Raw genomic sequence first — 14844 nt, 5'->3', positions numbered from 1 at the left:
GGGGGGTAAGTTGGCCTTAGTGGGGGTTGGTAACTCCACAGGGTTAGTGGGTCCGTGGGGTTGGGGGCTTGTCCATCCAGGGCTTCACTGGTATACACATTCAGGGTAGATTGGGTATGGGTTAGCCCAATCTACATAGTTCACCACCCAGGTGACCTACAGTTGGATCAGGCCTGGTATTTTTTGCCCACTCAAACCTTCCTGAATCTCTGTACAGATCAGCACTTAGATTGACCTAACCCTGGTTAGGTTGATCTAAGTGTAAGGTCTACATGTGAGTGAACTAAGTTAGATCAGACAGTCATTTTCTGCCTGATCTATCCTCCTGAACTTGTGCACAGTTCAGCACTTAGGTTGACCTAACTCTTGTCAAATGTATCTATGTATAATGTCTGTACATACCCTAAACTAGTGCACATACTCAGGTGAACTAATTTTGTTTGGGTAACCATTTTGTGGAGATTCAAGCTCTTTGCATGCCTGTATGATTGGGCATTTAGATCTACTTGAGCCTGGCTAGGTCAATCTAAATATAATGAGTGAACCTGGTTGATACAGAGTTTCTGTAACCCAGGGCCTAACCTAAGAATGGGTCAATCACAGGAACCCATCAAGGGAGAACTGAGGGCAGAAAGCTAACATCTGAGGGGGTGAACACAGGATACAGGGTGAAAAGGGGCAGAGAAATGCGGCTGGTCCTGCACTGTCGCACATCAACAGAACCCTGTAGATCACTTCTGAAACAGATATTAGGATCAAAATATCTTTGAAATGATACAAACAATAAGGAAACAATAAAGCATTTCCTGCTTGCAGTAGAATGATCTGGAATAATAATGGAACGGTACCTACTATAGTTTGAGTTTTGCTTATTTCATTAAACTTGATTAAATTGAGCCAGTCTGGGTTTATAACTTGTCACAAAGACAAAAGGACTTTGACACATTTCTCTTCTAAACACATTATGGGGATTTATATTTCACACTTTACAATTATATCTGTATTAAAATGATTTAGCACATCATACATGGAAAAAGTGATTCATAATAGTAGCAGTAAAAGCAATACAGAGTTAAGGACATCATGAAGGAAATGAAGCAGGAAAGCAAGAGGTTCTGAATGAAGCAATCATTACTTTAGAATGGAAAAAAAAATCTCTTTCTGTTCTCGTCTACTTTATTATTATTCTGAGTTAGATATAAATGACAATGCATTCTGCCTAGAGAATCAATTCTTAAATAAAAAAAAAAATACCTGAAATGCTATTCAAGTTTACACACTCATTTTATTCTAAACACAAGATATTTTTAGGATTGACAGCTTCTCACATCTGTGTAGAGAGATTCCTTTTATGTCCATAATTTCTCTGACAGGATTTTTCTGACAACTCTTTAGTCTTAAAATCAGTGTTTGAAATAGAGGTGGGTAAGGAATGTTCTCCAATCCTACAAAATATTCTGAAATATATATTTAAAAAATACCTATCATGAAGTGGTGTTGAAATCTCAAAAATCATTTTGTAAAACAGAAATCTAAATAAAAAAAAAAGTCAGGGCCTAGTAAAACATTTAATTTTGATAGTTTTGAAAAGTCTTGTTTTGATTTCAATCTGATTTTTTTACAGTTAGCTTCAACTTTTAGACCAAAAATTGTTTGGAGCCAGAAAACTGATTTATTTTTCATTTACAAAGTAAAAATATGAAACCGTCTGATAATCTCAATATACAGTTAAACATATGTCAAAACAAACTCTTTCCTGTGAAAAGATTCCCCATTAAAAATAGCTTTTAAAATTTTTTTGTCAAAAAATTCTCAACCATCTCTGCTTTAAACAAAGTATGGGTTGGTTTGTCAAAAGCTGAGAAAAGCAAAATTAAAGGGTGAAACTTAAGCTGTCATTAAATCATTAATTTAGGCTGACCAATTAAATTAAAATTTTAAAAGCTTAGGCTTGATTCTCATCTGATGAAAAATTGCACAACTGATTGAATTCAACAGATTTACACCAAATTTATTTCAGCTGAGAGCTTGGCCTCTTTTAATCTGCAATGGGATAGAGGAGATGGAAGTTTAAGATTTTTCTTCTTAAAATATGTTATACTTACTAAAATATAATCTTTAACATTTGATTTTTTTGTATCTCTATTTTGTGATAGCTGTCACAGAAGTATTTGTAGTTTCTTGGTTTTGGTTCAAGCTTCTCCAAAAAATATATAGAAGGATATTTATTAAAATAAAATTAAATTAAACAAATCAACTTTGCTTTAGGTTAACTACAATGATAATTAGTCATCCCTTAACTATTTTCCTAAGTGATTTTAAATCTATAGTCAGGGTTGTATGCTTCACAGATTAAATATTTGAGGATAACTAACAGGATACAGTCAAAACTAGGTCCATGGGTCAAAACAGCTTAAAGACAGGGCAAACCAAAGGAAGAAACATGTTTCATAAAACCCAACAAAGTGAAGGGAGCTATAAATAACAAAAGAATTCTGCAGTTAATATTTTTCTGCTTGCAGTACATCATTTGTTATTAAGTGTCTTTTGCTGGGCTAGAGTTTCTAAAATTAACATTGTGATAACCTATATAGAAACCAAAACACATTAAAAATACTGTTGAATTAGTTATTTTCATAGCAAACATGTTTGTTATTTCACATTATATTTTTGTTCGGTTTTTTTTTTTTTTAAATAACCAATCAGTTACCATTTTAAATTGATTTTTAAAGAGTAAGTTTGAAAATAGATGTAATTGTGTAATTCTTAATGAATCATCTGAAATGATCAAGAATGTGACATTTAGCAGTTCAAAAGTATTTTTGTTTCATCTTGTGGTTGCAGTGATTATATTGCACTGAATTATATTGCTTTTACACCTAACAGTTTTTAAAAATCAAATACTGGCTGTAAGGCAATGCAAGTTTAATTGACTGTAACAATATAATTTTAGTTATGAAAATTAGATTTGTATATACAATTTATGGGTGTAATTAGAGGAATATATATTTTAATTAATGTATAATTTTTAATAAAACCTGACTCCCTAATTTGTATACTCATTCAAGTCTGAGGGTATCGGTAGATGTAAAAAACAGCATCTCTTTTATCCTTTAGGAAGTGGAAGATAGATCAAGGCAGTTTACCTAAATGAAACAATTGCTAAACCACCACATTCTAGCCTCTACTTGACACAGGATGGCATAAGGCATATGAACTGGGTACCTCAGGCCAACTAAGGCCAGTAGGTTTCCCCTCCCTTTAACTTGGTATATGTGCATACTCTGACACTCTACCTTGTTGCACTGGTATAACACTATTATAACGTCCATTGACTTCTGTGAAGTTATAATGACTTCTATGAAGTAAAGCAACGATGTAAAGGAGAGGAGATTCTGATCGATTGACCGCTGATTTTTCTCAGAATGCTACCTTGTCTATGTTGTAATCACTTTTTTGCATGAAGTTAGAAACATATGCCCTGATAACTGGTTGATCTGGAAGAGGGGAAGGGGAGAAATGAAAATCTGAGCCACGTATGGTGATCTAGATGTGCTTACTAGTTTCAGCACATGCATGGCACTTAATTGGCACTATAAATTGTCAAACAATCTGGGTCCTACTGCTAGATAATTCTCTACCAGGCTGGCTCTATCAACAGCTCCATATAGCTAGAATAAAAACTGAAGTTTCCAAAGACCCATTAAACAGGGTAAAATCTCATGGGAGTTCCAAAAACGAAACTCAGTCTGGTTTCAAGTGGATTTTGGGTTATATGATTTGTATTTTTTTTCATGCAGCCATTAACAAAGCCATTTCACTGTAAGGGAGCAAGCTGATTGGATATAAAACTGTATTGAGCTTCATTGTCCTTTTGGTTGGAAGTCCATGCAAATATATAGATTACATTGATATTTTGGGGAAGTTAGATAAAAGGAAAAAGATGGCTATAGGAAGGGTAAGTATTTTCTCTACAGATGTTGCTCTAGTTTTGAAATGACTTCCTTTCTTTATTCACAGCAAAATTCTAAAACAATTTTTTAAACAATTAACTTGAAATGCTTAAAACTGGAGACTGGAGATTTCACCAGTGTTATACCAAAATGGACCAAAGAACCTATCACTGGTGCATTTTGCATAATGACTCTCCCTCTCTCTCTCTCTCTCTCTTCTTCTCTCTCTCTCTCTCTCTCTCTCAGTCTTGTTGAACATTAATTTTGGGTGACTTCTGCAGCTCTTAACTCTGGACAGCCCTGGACTGTCTGCACATTAACACCATTAAATGGTTCAAAGCACTCATTTTGCAGCTCAAAGTTACGCCATTCCAGGGCAGGATTATCTCTTGATCTGCATAACCAAGCTCCTATTCCATTAAAATGTGGCCAGTCCACACAGATAGGCCACTCAAACTGAAGGTGTAACTGCAAACTAGCACTAAACTAAGCTATTACTCTGTGTGTGTGTGCGCGTGCGCACGTTTGTGTGTGTAAATAACTTTTTTCTTTGCTTATTTGAAGATCTTCAGATTCTTCTATATTCTTACTGGGAAAGCTTAGAGAAGCAAACACACTGACTTGGTTAAAAGGACTATAGATAAAAATATACCAATGAAAATACAATTGAAATGAATGCACTTTGTGTTACTGGTGCAGCACAAAATGCTTAATAATATCAGTAATTATTTGAGTGCCTTCTGAACATTTTTCAAATTATTATATATCTGAAAACCTGTGGGTTAAAGTATTTCACATATTTGCCTTCTTTAATGAAAACACAGGAAATGCATTCAGTGAGGGAAAGGGCTAGGCTGCCCATGCAGGGCACACAGAAGGGGAGATCCTAGTCACCTGCAGCCCACAGGACTATGGCCAAAGCCATTTGTGGCCCCTGGCTGCCTGGTAGTTGGACAGCCATATACTAGAAGTTAATTAAATAAGCTACAGGTTTGCCACTCAGTAGAACCTGAAAAAAATATTTTCAAATTAATTCTCTTAAAATTTTAGACTAAAGTTCCATGTTCTTAATTTTTATTATCTGAATTTTTATATGAACAAAATGTGCAAGCTATGATGCCCGGTCTCACTGTGGAAGTGTATTCTAGAGCAGGGGTGGGCAAAATACCACCCACAGGCCAGATCCAGCCTGCCAGGCAATTCTATCCAGCCCATGGAGCCCCTAAAAAATTTAGAAAATTAATTATCATCTGCACATAGCTGCCTGTCAAAGATGACAAGGCACCAGTGGTAGCAGGACCCCGAGTCTGAGCAGCAAAGCCCACCTGGCTCCATCCCACCCCCAACAGAAAGCCTGTGTAGCTTATGGCCTGGTTCCCCATCTTCCCAGAGCAACCAGCAGGTGGGTGGGAAGTGGTAGCAGGTGTGCAAAGTGGCAGGGAGGCAGCAGGAAGCAGCAGTGGGTGGGGGATAGGCAGCAGGCATGGGGAGAAACAGGAAGTGATGATGGACATGGGGAGCAGCAGTGGTAGCTGGAAAGCAGCAGCAGCAGTGTTGGATGGGTGTGTAAGATGGAAAATAGGGAAGTGGCAGGGAGGTAGTGTCAGTGGGCAGAAGTGTGGAGCAGGTGCTGGTGCCCTGGGGCTGGTGGGGATCCAGGGTGGGGCAGCAGGAGCATGAAGCCTGGGCGCTGGGTGTGCCTGGCTTCATTGCATGAGGCTCACACAATCCATGAGTGCCACAGTTGATAGAGCTGGCAGCCCCATCTCTCTCTCTCTCTTCTACCCACCCACCATAACCCCACACCCTATCTCAACTACATACCTCACATCCCTCTACACCCAACCACCATACACATACCTACTCCGCACCTGCCACCCCCCCACATACACCCCCTTACTACCCACCACAATATGCAAGAGTAGAACTGTATTTTGAGCTATTATGCAATTGTTTCTAGATACACTATACAAACACACGTAAATCAGGGAAAATATTTTTAAATAAAAAAATAAGTTATAGTAAATGTTTTATTTTTAGTATATGGTGGGGGGAGGGGTTCATTTCAAGATAGCAGCACCCTCTTACCTAAAATGAGTACTTCTGGGGCAAGGGGAGGGACTTCCAGTGGCAAAAGTCAGGGGTTAGATGTGGCACTTCTGGTCCCAAGATGGTGACTACAGGGTGGGGCACCCATCAAGGGGTGGGGCCACAAACTTGACAGCTCACCAAAACTTGCTAAGTGGCTCTACACCCAAAATGATTGCCCATCCCTGTGCTAGAGGAACCCAATGCAGGATAAAGTATAAATTAAATATTAAAGCTCTCTCCCATTTGCCCCAAAGAGACATAGATAAAGTCTAGATTACTCAGAACTTCACAGCAAAGTCTTATAAGGTTTGCTCCTTCATATCGAATATCTTTGCCTCTACTGGAACATGGCATCAAACAAGTAAGTGCACTAAACTTCAGGAAGTAATGTGTCCTCTTACAGATTTCATTGAACTTGGGTGATGTCCTGGATGATTGGAAAAGTACAAATATAATGCTGATCTTTAAGAAATGGAAGGAGGAGGATCTGGAGAATTACAGACTAGCTAGTTGAGCTTGATACCTTGAAAAATCATGGACCAGTTCCTCAAGGAATGTATTGTGAAACATCTAGAGAAGAACAAAGTGATCAGAAACACCTAGCATGTTTTCACCAAGAGCAAGTCATGCCTGACCAATTTGATTTCCTTTTAAGATAAGGTAACAGGCTCTGTGGATGGGGGCAGAGCAGTGGATGTGATGTATCTTGATTTTGCAAAGATTTTGACCTGGGCTCCCACAACATTCTCATTAACAAGAAAGGGAAAAATAGACTAGATGAAAGTATTGTAAGGTGGATACATACCTGGTTAGGATATCGTGGTCAATGACAAGTCATCAATGGCTCAGGGTCTAGTTGGGAGAACCTATCTAATGGGGTTCCTCAGGAGTCTGTGTCAGGTCCAGTATTCTTTAACATCTTCATTAATGATTTGAACAATATAACTGAGTGCACACTTACCAAATTTGCAGATGATATCAAGTAGATGCTCTGGAGGGTAGGACTAGGATCCCAAATGACCTGGATAGATTAAAAAAAAATGGTCCAGAGTCAATAAGATAAGATTGAACAAGGACAAGTGCAAAGTGCTGAACTTGGGATGCAATTATTGTATGCACAAATAAAGACTAGGAAGTGATTGACTAGGCTGCAATACTGTAGAGAAGGACCTGGGGGTTATACTGAACCATACACTGAATGGAAGCCAACAGTGTGCTTTTGTTGCAAAAAAGCCAGTAGTATACTGGGTTGTATTAATTGGAATGTCACTTGCAAATCAAGGGAAGTGGTTCCTTTGTTCTATTCAGCATTGGTGAGGCCTTGCCTGTAATACTATGTCCAGTTTTGGACAAATATAATTATGGTCCTGGAAGGTAAGACTTTAAAAAAAGCCTGAAACAACTAACTTTATTTAATTTGGAGAAGAGAAGACTAAGGAGGGATTGGATAACAGTCTGAAAATACCTGAATGTCCATTATAGAAAGGATGGAGATGGCTTTTTCTCTGTGCCCATAGGAGACAGGACTAGGAGCAAGTTTCAGCAAGGAAAATTTAGGTAGGCAATTCAGAGGAACTTTGACTATGAGGGTGGTCAAGCATTGGAACAGGCTGCCTAGAGAAACTGTGGAATCTCCATCCTTAAAAATTGTCAAGAACAGTTGGGACAGACATAGCTGGGATGGTGCAGTCAAGAACAATCTCATCTTGAGCGGTGGGCAGGACTAGATGAGTAGGTCTATTCTGGCTCTGCTTTCCTATGATCCTTTGATCCTCATAGCTGGCTGAACATGACTACAAATTTGGCCCTACATACAAAATGAAGCACAGTTGTGATGATACTGGCCTGGGATTCTGTTTTGTATATTCTATATATAATATTAGACAAGCCACATTGCCTCCTTTGTGTCCTTTCCCATTTATGTGTGCTTGGGTTTAAGTGTTTGTACAGGTCATTAAAATGCTGAAGTCCTATAAGTGTTATAGATTTAATATATTTTTGACACACTAATAGTCTCCTCAAGAGCATCCTCTTCAGGTTTAAGACCACCCGCCAACACTTTTAGCAGTAGGAACTCAGGTCCTTTTAAGACCATGGTTTTAATTATACCTTCTTTTGATTCACCATGGTCACCTTAGTGAAACTGACTTTAGTTTTCTACCTATAACTGAATTAACTAGCACCAACCAGCCTTCATAAGACATATTACTATTTCTTTCACAGGGAAAATATGTATAACAGTAAACAATCCATGAGCAATCTAGTTTACCAAATATTTCCTCCCAAGCTCAAGGGATATAATTAGTCCTTTGTTCCACCCTATGTCTCCTGTTGTTTGTCTCATGTCACTGAATGGAATCCCCCTGTCCTATATTAGATTGATTGTTTATGCCACTGTTTTGTAGCTATCAAGCAGTTTAGATCAAGGCATACAATTGTGAGGAGGAAGGGCTTTCTTCTAAACTTGTTTTGTAGATGAAAATTTGTGCTTCCACCATTTTCAGGAATCAGAGAGAAATGCAACACTTTCAGCACTGAAACAACAGTCTTTGAATATTCCATATGTTCACAGCATCTAAAGTGTCTAAAAATGGTCTCTGTAATTTCCATGCTTCTAAGGTCTCACATCAGTCACAAAAACTAAAACGACACACATTGAGAAGTGCAAAGCTGATGTCATATTATTTTGTAATTGTTTAATGGCCCTGCTTATGGTGAAGGTTTAAATGAAGAAGCATAAAATCAATACACTATGTGAAAGGTTAATACCAAGCGTCTTCCCTTAGTTTTTGGGTTTTTTTAAACCTATATATTTGGATGAAGAACCATATAAATTCTCCAGTTAGCAGGAAATGGTATAGCTGTTTGCAGATGATTTTCTGGCAGCTAGATAAGGCATTATTATTATTATTATTATTATTAGGAAAATGGACACTTATCCTCCCTCTAGGAGTTCTAAATGTGGATATAGTCCAGTCTGTAGGAGTCATGCTGTGCATGATAAAAATGGGTAAATGAAAGGCTGGAAAACAGATCTCAGGTTTTATTACTGCAGAATCTAGGGTCATAAAGAGACCTAAACCTAAAAGAAAAAAAAAAAAAAAGAGCATGAGAAAATAACAATCAGAATGTACAGGAATTCAGAATAGATTTTATATTACTTCATATTGTAAAGTTTCTTTCCTCTACACAATCTCTTACTAAGTGAAGAATTATTCAAAATGGGCCTATTTAACTTGTTTTAGATGGTTATTCAGGCACTGTAACAAAACAAAACACATGAATGCAAATTGTTTTTGACCAGGTCAAATGCTCAGACAGTTATATATTATTATAACAACCCTGGGATTTGTCAACAGACTAATATTCAGGAATTTGAGAAAGCTAAGTGTTCAGCTTTCCTGGTACAGTATATTATAGTATAGTATAGTACAGTATAGTATAGTATAGTAGCACCTAGAGACCCTAAATGAAACTGAAGGATTATTGTGCCACATACAGGATATAGATTTAGTAGAGAGAGTCCCTGCTCTGAAAAGCTTACAGTCTAAGGCCATGTACAGGTGTTGCATTTTTACAAGAAGAACTACTGCTCTCCCACCAGAAAGTACAAGCATTCATTCAGTTTCTCCTGTGGGAAATATGCCTTTCCAGGAGAAAGATCTTGCAGGTGTCAACCTGGAAGATATCCCTTGTAAGAGATATTATCTCCCATGAATTAATGCTTGTACACTTCTCTCTTGGTCTGGTCCAGGAGAGAAGGAGAGCAGCAAGGTATTGTTTCCTGCCTCTTCCCCAGATCAGGGATTTCCCAGTTTGGGGAACAAGCTAAGGGCTTTGCCCTGCTGCTCTCCTCCTCTCCTCCAGGAGGGCAAGTGAGCAGTCACTGCTAATTTCCACTGCGCCCTTCCCTCCTGGACTGGTACTTTGCTCCACCACTCTCCTTCCCATGTCAGGAACATCACAGTCTGGGGAAGAGGCTAGGGGATTTGCTCTGCTGTTTTCTCAGTTTTTCTCCCAGAGGCTGTGGTTACCAGGTTTGTATGCATTCTGTAAGGAGGATCTACCCACAACCCTGCCACACAGAGCCATGCAACCATGTAGCCTCAGCTCTGTTGCTTTGTGCCATTGTGGAGGAGTAGCCATTCCCTGATATTCCAGACTGGGAGTCCTTGAAGTGGGCAGAGGGCTTTCCTCTGCTACTCCAGTTGCCCCAGAACCAGGAGGAGTAAAGCAGCAATTGCTCCTCACACCTTCCCCAGACTGAACTCCAGTCTCAGAAAGGTATTGAGAGCAATGGAGATGGGGTGGCTACAGTCTCCATTCCTGTACTGTTCCCTCTCCCTTAACATTTTCCACTGCTAGAAATGAACATCTGCTCAAGGCCTATATAAATAATATAAATAAATAACACTATACTACAGTACTATAGTGTCAGTTACTAACACTAACTCTATATAAATAATATAAATAAATAGCAGCATTATTATGTTACAGATATAGAATTAAAGCACAGAGAAAGTAAAAGTTAGGTTCAACAAACTTTTAGGCACCTTGTGGCAGAATTCAGAATCCTGATATAGGTATTTAGGTTTCCCACACAGTCCACAGGGAAACTTTTATGCTTCAGAATGGGATCCAAAGAAGCAGGGAACCATCTAAATTCACTATGATCAGCATAGAGATGCTAAGACCTGGCCAAGAGGGAAGTGAAGAGAGATGCATAGGTCTTTAATCCCACCCTCCAGATGCCTCACTCAGGGCTGCAGGAGTGCCCCTGCACACTTGAAATCCACAACACAGACCCCACTTTTGAAGGTAGGTGATTAGGCACTGTCCTTCAAAGAACTGAGTTGGCCTTACTCTTTTGCTTTAGAATACAGTGGAAGGAGAAAGTTGATGATGGTAACACACTTCTATATAACATGCTAGAGTTTAGCTCACTCACATCAGATGTAGGAGACCTAGATTTAATACACTTTTCCACCTGAGGGTATTCAAAATCTCACCTCCCATCTCACATGAGAGGGCCTCTCTGCTCTTCCCCATCCATCCTGTTGAAGTTGTGCAAAATAAATAAATAAATAAAAGAATGACTGGGCAATAGTGAAAATAGAGTAAAAGCACACAACAGAGGGTAAAATTAGATCTGGATTCCTATCCCTGATTCCAGGAATGTTTTTGTACTTTACCCAATGACTCTTTCATGTAGGATTCAGAAACTGTCTTAGGAAAAGGGACTGGTTCAGATCTCAGCTGTATTTTTTAGCAACTAGGCTACAGAGCCATGTTCCATTTTATACTCATTTCTGGTCACTACTATATTTTTGGGAGCCCAGTCCTCTGACCATATTAACATATTGTGAAATGGACTACTGGATTGAGCTCCTCAGGGGAAATAAGTGAGTAATTCCTTGTTTCTGCAAAAAAAAAAACCAGGAGGAAACCTGAGAAATCAATATGATCTGCTACTCATCTAAGATGCAGTGTGGGGAAAAAGCAGGAAGAACTGGAAGCCTTCACAAAATTATATTAAATTGGGGTAACTGAGACTTGATGGTATAGTTCATGTGACTGAAAGATTAATAAGGATCGGTATAGCTTGTTCAGGAAAAGAATAAAAGAAAGGACATGTCTAAAATGAAATTGGAAGTAGACCTGGTGAAAATCATTTGTTTAATGTAGAAGGCAAAACCAGCAAGTTGCTCTCATAGTGAGTGACTTCTTTGGAATCAGGAAGAGGAGGAGGAGAATGAAGTTTTTCAACGTAAACAACCAAAGCATGCAAAGAACAAGACTAATTATGAAGTTATGGGGACTAATTACCATGATATCTGCTGGAAATATAATACTGTATTGTCTGTATAATTTTGTAAGTGTACACTGAGTTGGGATACATTTTTGGTATAGATGATGGAAAAAAACTAAGAGGAAGTTCCTTTTGATTTGCTGTTCATTAGTAAGAAGAAATTAGAGGAAAATATGAAGATGGGGGGAAACTTGGTACTGATCATGGAATGATAGTGTTCATAATCCTAAACAAGGGAGAAAGAATATCAGAATAAAAACTTTGGAATTGAGAAAACATACTTTAACAATTTCAGGTAACACATAGACAGGCTTCCATGGGAGGCAAGTATCAGTGAAAAGCAAGTGGAGGAAAGATGGTTGTTTCTTGAAGAGGCAATTGTTGAAGAGGTTGTTTCTTGAAGAGGTTGTTTCTTCAAGGGCACAAAAACATGCTATCCTGATGCAAAAGAAGTATGATGAGCATAACTAGAGAGCTGCTTGGTTAAACTATGAGCTCTTCAATTGACAGAAACTTAAAAAAACCCTACAACATGTAGAAATGTGGCCATAGGATTCAAAATAAGAGTACAGTATAAATAGTAAGACCAGTAGGGAAAACATCAGGAAGGCTAGGGCAAACTCTGAGATGCAGCTAGCAAGGGACATAAAAAGCAACATAAAAGAGTCTACAAATGTGTTAGAAGTGAGAAGCACAAAGGAAATGTAGTTCTCTTACTGAATGGAGAGAGACAGTTGATAATGGGCAAAGCTAAAATAGTTCGTTTTATTTCAGTCTTCACACGAGTTCAACACAAATGATAGCAAGGACAGTTGGATAGATACTCAACCTAGTGCAGGAAAAGAATATACTAAAACAGGCCTTTGCAAGTGGTGGCCTGGTTGCCACTGCCCTGCCCTGCCATTGCTTCTGCCATAGCAGCTGGGCTTTTTGGGCTTTCCACCATCCTCTGGCTTCTATTCTTGCCCCTGTTCCTTGCCTATTGTGTCTAGTATAAATCCTGCCACTTGTTCCTTGCCACATTGTCTCCTCTGTTAAGTGTGTTTAGTATAAATCCAGACCCAATCTATTCTTGTGTGGGATGTTTAACAGTTATAATTTTTGCAAGGGTAGTTGGACTTAACTGATATATTTTTAAATTGTTTATAGCTCCTGACACTAGAGTTAGAACTCATTTAGCATTCTCAAAGTCCTTGCCCAAGTTACAGTAGCCATGCATTAGCTTATCTTAAGTGAAATTTGGTGAAGACCTGCTTTACCAGTGAAGATGCAACATTATGGTCCAGGGGATGAGCTAAATTGGGGGTCTGCTGATAGACATAAACATATTTTTACCTGTCATGGACGTGCTGCCATGGAAACTGACCAATTGAAAACAATTTCCCAAGTAATATTTTAACTAAGAGAAATAATGTGACCTCAGGATATGCAATCAGGTGATTTATATAGTCAGACTAAGGAGGTAGCTTTAACTCTGTGTATGATGTTAGTGATACCATTATTGGAATAATGTGCCTAAATACAGTGTGTACAATTTAGGGAAAATTCTAGAAAAAATGGGGAGGATTCAGAAAACAACAAGAACTATTTGAAGTAGCTTGCTCTTAATCTAGGAGGGGAAAAAATCATAATGAGATCCTGTGGCTGAAAGCTAAAGAAATTGAGACTTGTTACAAATTATAATCTTCTCAAATAAACTATTTACATTTTATCTAGCAATGTGGTAGACTCTTCATCACTCCTTAAAACAAGACTGTCTTTCTAAAAGATATGCTATGGCTCAAACAAAGATTACAGGCTTGCTGCAAAAATTATTGGTTGCAATTTTATGGCATGTATTATGCAGAAGAGCCAAAATGGGATCTTGTGGCCTTAAAAAATCTATTAATCTCTGGTAAGTAGTTTTGTAACAAATAATAATTGCCTAAACATTAGATTTATATAATATCTCTTGTCCCATCTTTCTCTTTAAACTCTTATAATCACCTCAATAAACCATAGTCATAGACTCATAGAAAAATAGAAAATTAGGGTTGGAAAGGAGCTCAAGAGGTCATCTAGTCCAACCCCCTATTCAAAGCAGGACCATTCTCAACTAAATCATCACAGCCAAGTCTTTGTCTAGCAGGGTCTTAAAACCCCCCAAAGGTGGAGCTTCCACCACCTCTCTGGGGAACCTGTTTCAGTGCTTTACTACCCTCTTAATGAGAGAATTTTTCCTAAAATGTAAGCTAAACTTCCCTTGCTGCAACTTGAAACCCTTGCTCCTTGTTCTGTCATCTGCCACCACTGGGAGCAGTCTAGATCAATCCTCTTTGTAACCGCCCTTCAGGTAGCTGAAGGTTGCTATTACATCCCCCCTGTCTTTTCTACTCTAGACTAAATAAGCCCAGTTCCCTCAACCTCTCCTCATAAGTCATGCACTCCAGCCCCTAAGCATATCTTCAGCTGGATTCTCTTCAATTTGTCCACATCCTTTCTGCGGTGGGAGGCGGGGGTGCAGGGGCCCAAACCCATTCACAGTACTCCAGATGCAGCCTCACCAGTGCTGAAAGGAGGTGAAGAATCACTTCCCTCAAACTGCTGACAACACTGCTGCCAATGCAGCAGCGTATGCCATTAGCCTTCTTGGCAACAAAGGCACACTATTAGCTCATATTCATCTTATTTATCCACTGTAAATCCCCACGTCCTTTTCTACAGAGCTGGGGCCTAGTCAGTCAGCCCCCAGGCTGTATCAGTGCATGGGATTGTTCTGTCCTAAGTGCAGGACTTTTGACTTGTCCTTATTGAACCCTATGAGATTTCTTTTGGTCCTATCCTCCAATTTCTCCAGCTCACTCTGAATCATAGCCCTACCCTCCAGTATATAGATTCATAGATTCATAGATTCTAGGGTCTGAAGGGACCTTAATAGATTATCAAGTCCGACCCCCTGCATAGGCAGGAAAGAGGGCTGGGTCTAGATGACCCCAGCTAGATGCTTATCTA

This window comes from Alligator sinensis, unplaced genomic scaffold (genome assembly GCF_000455745.1).
Source record: "Alligator sinensis unplaced genomic scaffold, ASM45574v1 scaffold16_1, whole genome shotgun sequence".
Lineage (NCBI taxonomy): Eukaryota > Metazoa > Chordata > Crocodylia > Alligatoridae > Alligator > Alligator sinensis.
The sequence above is the reverse complement of the archived record's forward strand: the minus strand, read 5'-3'. Positions refer to the sequence as shown.